General features: G+C 37.0%; 1 pseudogene; it reads right to left on the minus strand.

Annotated features, from left to right (window-relative positions):
* Positions 1–340: 340 nt before the first annotated feature.
* On the minus strand, positions 341–3,327 carry LOC104804871 (annotated as a pseudogene).
* Positions 3,328–10,320: the final 6,993 nt, after the last annotated feature.

Here is a 10,320-nt window from a genome sequence, read left to right on the forward strand (position 1 = left end):
GATCTCTAATGTTCCCTCAAATTTTGGTGGATAATTGAAAATTATGATAGAAATCAACCTTTAAAACAGAAATCGAAGAGAGAGGGAGATAAGAGATTTTGGTGGTTTGAAAAGAGAATGAACATCGTGATTTAGGAGAAAGAGAAAAGAACTATCGTGATTTAGAGGGAAAAGAGAGAGTTGTTACAGTAAAAAGGGGTGAGTTTATTTTTCCAAGTTTTTTATTTTTTTAAATAATATATTTGAAGGGTTTTTTTGTCTTTCTATTATTTATGAAGGGTTATTATGTCTTTTGTATTGTTCAACAGTTGTTTTTTTTAATTTTTTGTTTGGAAGGTAGTAGTGGAAGTACGCGCAGCATTATTAGGGTAGTTCAGCTATTTCTCCATTTCCTACATGCAGCCACAATGAATGAATCTTTGTATACATGCATACAAAGAAAACCTATTCGGGCTAATTAAATTAATGTGAGGAGGGCATTCCTTTGGCGTGTTGGCTTTCCATTTCAAGATGCATTAGCGACTTCTGCCTCTGGTATTTGTTCCTCTTCGATGTCATTGCTGAGAGACCAGACATCACAACAACAACACACGTCGATGTTTTGTCCTAAGCTTTGGCATGTTTATACACGATTAACAGAAAGGAATACGAAAGGTGGCTTCTTGGGTTGGGACTTACATGTTAAATCGTGAGGAGGGGCGAATTCATAATCGTTTCTGCCTCGCCAGATGCAGCAGAAGAATACAGTGGCGAGCGTCATAACAAAGACGAGGATACATGTCACGGCTATCGCTGTTTTGCCTCGTCTAGATAAGCGGCCGTTCTTCCAGAACACGCGACAAGACGCAAGTGTGGGCACTCCGCATAATCCCTTGTTTTCGGATAGACTGAAACCACGAGTTTAATTATGTATACATATATACATATATGTGTTAGTTGAACTAACAATGACGGAATTAACCGAGATTTGATAAGAACATACTCTATGATTCCGCCATGAACACCGACTGAATAAACTTCATCCGGTACCTTTCCTTCCAAATGATTGCCGTTCAAGAGCCTATAACCACATGACTCAGAAAGGGTTGTAAGAATTTCGATATGAATGCCCTCCATGTTGTTATGTATGTATATATAGAGGCGCACTTATCACAGAAAGTAGAGAAAGGTTTGATTAAAGCAGCTTCTTACATGAGCTTTAGACTCGAAGAGTTCAGGCTTTCGGGTATCGGACCCGTGAACCGATTGTTAGACAAATCCCTGCAACCAATAGTATGCGTGATTGAATTTTCGAAAACTCAATAGTATATATGTATGAGTGAAGGTTTGCAACACATACAGATTCACAAGGGACTTCTGACCAAGCCCCGGAGGTAGTGGACCGCTTAGAGAGTTTGAACTCAGGTTCCTGCAAAAGGAAAACACATGGATTCAATGTCTTGATCCATAAACACAGATTGTGAAGCCAACCCCTATCCCGACAATGTATAAACGATCAATGTAAACTCGGCATTAGTGACTGATAGACAATGAGTTATAGTAGAAGCTGATACTTAACAGGCTGTTCAAATTTGTAAGCAAACTAATCTGCTCACTGATATATCCTCTCAGGCCTTGGCTCCCGAGGTCTCTGACATAAGGAAAAAAACCCGAATCAGACAGATAGTATTAAGGAAACACAGATAGAGTGGATAATAATGGATAGAACAGTATCTATGAAACTGACATTTGGAATATGACGAGGCCAGATCCTTGAAGGTTCGGCCGGCATGCAATTCCTTCCCAAGCATCCCAGCTGGTCGGAGCACATGGATCGCCATTCCAACCCATCCTATCTGGAACTCGAAGCGAATCCTTCAGCGCTTTCATTGCTTTTGCTGCAAGAAAAAAAAACAACCAGAGCAGTCGAATCCAAGGCATTACAACACCTGAATTCATGTCCGAGTGTTTCTTGATCTAATCCGATCAAACGAGAAGAACATGTCAAGAACGCAGTGGAAGTGACTAAAGAACCCATTTCCTAAGATTTCTCAGATTCCAATCGATTCAAGAATTAATGGAAGATCCAAGAGTTTCATGTACCTTGTTCAGGAACTGTGGCCAAATCAGCAGGCTAATGAGGGGTGAGCCGACAACAGGCGTCAGTTTCACTGTAAGAGTAGTACTGCTCAGATTCTTGACCGTATAGTTCAAACTATACGCAGCATATCCTCCGACCAAACTGAATATATCCACTCTGCTCACATTGTTATCGTTCACCACCACATCAAACACTCTCTGCGATGCTTCCTTCACGGTGGAATCGATCTCTGCGAAATGGAACCAGAGCAAGTAATCGAGCTTCGCGTCCACTTCGAGCTCGTAGACCAGTGAACCACCGCCTGAGACTGTCACCGCCGTTTGATACAGCTTCATCGGGAAATAGTTCGGCTCCTGTTCCGTACCTTTGATCTTCTCCAGAGTCGACAGCGATCGAGCCACCGGCTTCGAATCCTCCGACAGAAAATCTGCGTCCGACTGCCACGACCGTCCGAAACTGTCAGTATGGTTCGTGAACCCAGGACCCCACTGGTCCGAACCGCACGAGAGCCTCCCGTAGGTGACCAGAACGGAATTTCGACCAGTTCCCGACGCAACATACGACGACGGATCGACCTGTACGATCTCCAACGAACCCACAAGCGGAGGGTCGGTGGCGATACTGTAAAAGCATAAATCGAGCTCGCCGTCGTCGACGAACGCGAACAGATCGGAGTATGAGCCATCGCGGAGGAGATTCTCCGGCCACGGCGATCTCCAGGAGAAAACAACAGTGCCTTCGACTGAGACATCGAACGACGGCGAGTGAGAGTTTCCGTCGAAGTTGTCGTAGACGGTGAAGGTCCTGATGTAGTAGCGACCGGAGGGAAGAGGGACAACGTAGCAATTCTTCTTGCCGAATGAGAGAGGGAAGTACCGGAGAGTTTTCTCGGCGGCGAGGTGGAACCGAAGAGGCTCGGAGACGACGGCGGTGGCTCCGCCGGAGTAGAACCGGTCAGGGAGCCATGTCCGGCTGAATGCGTCGGTGGAACCTTCGGGAGATCCACAGTCAATGTAGAGAGAAGTATCTGCAAAGAAAAACAGAGGAAGAAGAACTCAGTTCATAATTAGGTATAGGAACCGAAGCTTTTTTTCCACTGGAGATTCAGAGAGAAGAAAGGAGAGAGGGAGCGTACAGAATGGGAGGGAGAGAGAGAGACAGAGTAGGAGAGAGAAAGAGAGGAAGAAGGAGAGAGATAAGAGAGGCATTGCGAGAGTTTTTGGATAGAGAGAGTAAAGGAGTGAATGTACAGAGTGGAGAGAGACGAAGGGAGATTTACAGGATGGCCGACGGTTCCTTTCGATATATTCGTTAATTAGAATTTAGTTCCCTTAATTCGAATTCGGTTATTTTAAATTTTAAAATTTTATAACGAAACGATTATTTAGTTTTAATTGATTTAGTTTGCTTACGCTTTGATTCGGTTAAAATTGTAATCAAAATATATTCAAATATAAAGTTATATAATAATAGCTGAACCAAATTCCTAAACATTGTTTTAAAGAAAATGTTAAAGCTCTCATTTTATCCATATAGCACATTTACAAAACTAGATAAAACAACTATATTATAATAATTTTTATAATTTTTTTTCACATAATTTTTATAATTATAATATATATATATATATATATATTGCGTATTCGTCAGATGGATGGACAATTAAGTTCAGTTTGATTATAGTTACAGTTATTTTGGATATTGAAAATTTATAATTCGTTTCCGTTTGATTTTTGAAATAAACGAACTGATTGCTCACCTTATCTGCACACTTTGTTTATATATTTCTGGTTAAAAGAATTTTATTTAAATCGGTAGAATCTAATAAACCTAGATTTAGATACATTTATGTATTTATTTAATCAGTACAATACAAAATTTGAAGTATTGAGATAAATGTCCAGAGAATAAAAATGTTCATTTTGGTTATTAATCCCCAACCGAATTAAAATCAAGTATAATATAATCATAATCAAAACGAATGTATATAAAAATCGAATAATTATAATTTTCTAAATAAAAAAAATCAAAATTGAATCAAACTAAATAAAAATAATCGAAAAAAAATTATAAAAATAAAATTTTATCAATAATAAATTGAATTGAACCGAAATAAAATCGAATGAAAAAATAAATGATTATAACTTTTTATAATTGAAATAATTTTGAATATAATCAAATCGAACCGACCGAAGTCGATCCCCCAATTAACCACTCTGTGAGAGAGGGCAATATTGATAAAATACCCTCCACTCCACCTGCTACATGTAATTCTAATGGTACCCTTCAAACAAAAAATTTAAAAAAAAAATTGAATAAATAAAAGACAATAAAATTCTCATAAAATCATATAAAGACAAAAAAACCTTTATTTTTTTCTATTTAAAAAATTCAAAATTAAAAATAAAATAAAATAACTTTTATTACCTTCTCTCTTTCGGGTCTCTAACCTCTCTCTCTCTTCTGAGTCTCACTATTTTTGTTCTGTCTCTAAAAAAATCAGAGATTCTCATCGCTAAGTCTCGGTTCCTCTTAAAAAATTTTGTTTTCTCTTTAAATCTCCACCTAGATTTGAGATTCAAAAAAGGAACGACAAAGCGAAGAACGTGACTTCAAAATCATCATTGTACTCATTTTCGTCACAATCTTCGACCGAGAATGAAAACCGTGTGCATATTGCGGCGTTACAGGAACACGTGGTAGGTTAAACGAACATTTCTTTTTAGATTTGTTGGATTTTGAAATCTATTGTTATTGGGTTGAAGCGTGGTTTTGAGATTTGATCGATAGAAACTTAGGGTTTTGGTTTTTGAAATTTTGGGGATTTTGAAATAGAATATTGGGTTTGAAATCAAATAATCAATTGGGATATAAAATGGTTAAAATTGAGTTAAATGGGTGTGTTGGAATCACAACATCATTCAAGACAATTATATGGGTTATAATGCCATATGAATCGATGTATGAATGTATGAATGACATGATGATTTGGGTCATATGGTCACGGTCATATAGGTCATATGATCATATAATCATATAAGTGACATGATCGTATGATCATAAAGTCACAAGACATATGGTCATGGTCCAACATATGAGTATATAAACTATATGATTTTGTGGACAATGGTCAATGGTCAATGATCAATGATCACATAGTATGAATCATATGTTCACACGATCACATGGTCACACGGTCACATGATCACATGGTCACATAGTCACATTGTCACATAGTCACATGGTCGCATGATCACACGGTCACATGGTCACACAATCGCATGGTCACATGATTTATTATAGTAACAATGAGTTATATTTTCTTTCAGAGAGTCAAAAATATATTACAAATATGAATGAATGAAGAAACACTTTTTTATTTGGAGCAGTACAAGGAAGTACAAATCCAACGGTTATCTCTTTGGTGCAACATCTAGACATGAATCCGAAAATCATATGATGAAAAAAGATTTGTGAAGTGATATATGGATAATATTGCTGATATATATTATTTTATTTTGTAACACATGGAAGAGACTATGTATGAACTCTAAACTCGCATTCTAAAGCATCTTGTTACCTACATAGGATATAACTACATGAAGTGATTTATCTAGGTAAAGAACAGATGTTGTGCCCATTGATATGCGACGATAATGTCACCCAGATCCGTGAGCAGGTGGCGACTGCAATATTTGCCTATGGGAGGAATCAGAGGTTTCACAAGAAGAAAATATAAACTTTTATTTTACCAAGTGCTTTGTTAATTTTTTTTAACCCTAATTATGATCTTTTTTTTGTTTGTTTGATATTATGAACTTTTATTTTTGGTTTTTATTTATTAAAAATCTACAGTTATTCATGTTTTAGGAAAAAATCTGGGTTGAAATTGTTTTAGGAAAAAATTTGGATTTCAAATGTTGGAGAAAAAAATATAGGGTTGAATTCAAAGTGGAAAAAAAAAATAGGCATCACAAAAAATTCTGCATTTTTTAGATGATTTTATGTGAAAATAGACCATACCAAAATATGTTAAATTTTGTTCATAAAAAAAATTGAACTTTTTAGTGTTTTACAAAAAATTCTGGGTTAAAAATATTGTAGATGAAAATTTGGGGTTAAAAATTAGAAAAGAAAAAATATTGGGTTAAGAAGAAAAATATATAGGGTTGAATATTCAAACTGGACCCCACATTAAAAGTAAAAATAGAAACAATAATTGTAGGCCCCACAAAACATAAAAATCTGGTGAAATTCTGACTAGTTCTTCGTATGGACCCCACAACATATTTCGGTCACAATGGGTCACAGTCGGTTACAACCGGTCACAACCTTCGATTCATGCGATTTTTGTTAATTTAATCACTCTACAATGTTATACATCTCTCATAAACTCATTTTATATTGTTTCGAACATTAAAATGTGGTTTTTATTATTTTTATGTTTCAAAGTTATTCTTCCAAATGTGTTCCTATATGTTTCATAATGTTTTATGAGTACTTTTGATAAATTTGGTATATTTCATCTATAAACTCTTTAAAATATATTGAAAATTTATCACACACATTATATATTTGATATATAGACTTTGATAAATCATCCCAAAGCTTAAAAATTAAATTTTGGCCTATATTTATCAATACATTTCGGTCACGGGTCACAGTTGGTCACAATGGTCACACAGTGCAAAATTGTACTTCGGTCACATGCTGGTCACAATGGGTCACAACGATGATTCATATGAGTCAATTTATTTAGTGTGTAACAAGACTCATATATATACGAAAGTAAATTGAAATTATTGGGTAATGAAATTTACTCAGAATTATTTTAACACATTATTATACAAAAATTTTAACACATTATTGTACAAATACAATACAACATTATTATACAAAATGTTTTGGACATTATTATACAAAAGCTTTTTTAACATATTATTACACAAATGTAGTACACCATTATTATTAAATAAATTTTGTCCCTTTCTTCACTCCAAATTAGGCGTTCTCTCCGACATTGTCAATGTTGATGCTCCCTTTGTATAATGGTGTGTTGTATGTGTATAATAATGTGTTCATAAATAAGTTCAAATACAAATTAGGCGTTGATAAGTTCGTATGTAAGTTCAGATACAAAATAATCAAAAACAAAGAATAAAGGTTAATAATTTAGGGTTTTACCAAAACAAATAAAAGGAAGTCATAATTTAGGGTTTTACCAAACAAACAAGACACTTGGTCAAGTAAAAGTTCACGCTTTCTTCGTCACCTTGGCATGAACAAATATTGAGGATGTTGACTGCTAATGAATCAGATAGACATCATCGCACATATCAAAGGGCACAACGTTTGTTGTTTACAAAGGTATATTACATCAACATACTTTATTGTAAAAACACCACATTCACAACCATTATCATTTTTTCGGTTTCTCTCCCATCGTAGACGTTCTCCTACCATTCATGTAGCACTTGTCAACATGCGGTGTTAGGGTTTAAGGACCATGTGACTATGTGACCTTGTGATCATGGGACCGTGTGACCATGTGACAATGTGACCGTGTGACAATGTGACCGTGTGACCCACTACAAAAAAAATGTGAAATTCCAACGGATTAATCCGTTGGAATTTTTCCAACGGATTTCCAACGGCATACCGTTGGAATAATTCCAACGCATTTCTAACGGCTTTCCAACGGACGTCTAACGGATTTGTCCGTTAGAAATCCACGGCATATCAACGGATATTTGAGTTGGAAAATTTCCACGTATATTCCAACGGATTTCCGTTGGAAATAACGTTCGACGAATTTCAACGGCAATCCGTTGAAATTATCCGAACGTTATGAAACGCGGCAATAATTCCGACGGATATCCGTTGGAAATAGTCGAACGTTATAACGTTCGAAATATTCCAACGGATATCCGTTGGCAAGTGTAACGGTAACGAACTTTTCAACGGATTTCCAACGGATATCCGTTGGAAAGTTTCTCTATTTAAAGCACCCGGCCATAGTTCGCCCAAACCACTCTCTAAATCACTCTTATACTATTCTTTTACCAAAAATTCTCCTAAAAATGACATCTTCAACAAATCCGAATATTCGTTCGTCCCGACAGTGGATATACGAAAGAGTTGATTCGATTACAAAAGAGGTAACACAAGAATTCATTAACGGTTTGGAACAGTTTATGAATTTTGCCTCTATGCAGCCGTTGTGTCAAGAACGTGGAAAAATGCTATGTCCATGTACAAGTTGTCGCAATTTTAAATATCGCAGGCCAGAAGATGTTTGTAAACATCTATTTCGAAGGGGATTTGTCGAAGATTATTATATTTGGCGATTTCATGGAGAAGAAGTTCGGACAATCACAACGGGACAACATGTCTCGGCCGAGCAGAGGTATGATGTAGATGAAGATGTAAGAAATCCTTATGTTGAAATGGTGACAGATGCTTTTCCTGGGGCGCCATTGGCTGAGCAAAACTTATCACAAGATCAGGAGGAGCCAAACGTCGAAACAAAACGGTTTTTCGACATGTTGGATATGGCAAATCATCCTATCTATGAAGGATGTAAAGAAGGTCAGTCACGTTAGTCTCTTGCATCAAGATTGATGAGTATGAAAACGGATTACAATGTCACCGAAAATTGCATGGATTCATTTTGTCAAACGTTGCGTGAATATTTACCTGAAAATAACGAAGCTCCAGAATCGTATTATGATACGAAGGCTATGTTGAAGAATTTGGGAATGCCTTATGAAAAGATTGATGTTTGCAAAAATGGTTGCATGCTGTACTGGGGTGAAGAAAAAGAATTGGTTAGGTGTAAATTCTGTGGGACTAACAGATACCGTCCGAGTAAGAATGTACAGAGACAAACTCCGTATAAAAAGATGTTCTATATGCCAGTATCGTACAGATTGAAGCGTTTGTATGAATCACAACAAACGGCTTCGCATATGAGATGGCATGCCTCGCATTCTACCGTTGATGGAGAAATGCAACATCCATCAGATGCTTTGGCGTGGAAAAACTTCAACATGGTATTTCCTCAATTCGCTGCTGAGCCTAGGAATGTGTATCTATGTTTGTGTACTGATGGATTTAGTCCGTACGGACAATCTGGCATGCAGTATTCATTATGGCCAGTTATACTTTCTCCGTACAACTTACCACCTGAGATGTGCATGAAAAGAGAATTTATGTTTTTGACATTGTTGATTCCTGGGCCAGAACATCCGAAGAAGAGTTTAGATGTGTATTTACAGCCGCTCATTAAGGAGTTGAAGGATTTGTGGGACATTGGAGTCCCTGCTTACGACGTAAGTGTGAAACAAAATGTTACACTGAGAGTGGTTCTTCTTTGGACGATCAGTGATTTTCCGGCGTATGGCATGCTATCGGGATGGAGCACACATGGAAGACTTGCATGTCCGTTTTGCATGGAGAAAACAGAAGCGTTTCAGTTGAGACATGGGAGAAAGACGTGCTGGTTTGACTGTCATCGCAGATTTCTTCCAAGGAATCATCCGTTAAGACAAAATCGTACGCTTTTTACCAAAGGTAAAATCGTTACTGAGGAAGGTCCTGTTATGCAAACCGGAGAGCAAATTTATTCTGAGCGAATAAATAGTGGATATTTGGATGATTTGGAAGCTTCTGTGCATTGTGGAGGAAATTTTGGGCATAAGAAGTGCAAAGGATTTGGTGATTGGCATAACTGGTATAAGCGTAGTATTTTTTGGGATTTGCCTTACTGGAGTTCGCTAACGCTTCGACACAATCTGGATGTTATGCATATAGAGAAAAACTTTTTTGATAACATCATCAACACCGTTCTGAATGTGCCAGGGAAAAGTAAAGATAACATCAACTCGAGGAAGGACTTGAAAGATATATGCAAGAGAAAAGAGTTGGAGTTGACACGTGATGGTCACGCACCTGTGCCGATATTCAGACTCACAAAACCAGGTAAAACGGTCTTGTTTAAATGGTTAAAAGAAGAGGTTAAATTCCCTGATGGATATGCATCCAAATTGGCGCGATGTGTTGATACTGATTCATTAAAACTTATGGGAATGAAGAGTCATGATTGCCATGTATTCATGCAAAGACTTATTCCTATTGCATTTGCGGAGCTATTGAAACCGAGTGTCCACGGAGCGTTATGCGGTATCAACACATTCTTTCGAGATATATATTCCAACGGATTTTTCCAACGGATTAATCCG

This window comes from Tarenaya hassleriana, unplaced genomic scaffold, assembly GCF_000463585.1.
Source record: "Tarenaya hassleriana unplaced genomic scaffold, ASM46358v1 Cleome99, whole genome shotgun sequence".
In the NCBI taxonomy this organism is placed as follows: Eukaryota; Viridiplantae; Streptophyta; class Magnoliopsida; order Brassicales; family Cleomaceae; genus Tarenaya; species Tarenaya hassleriana.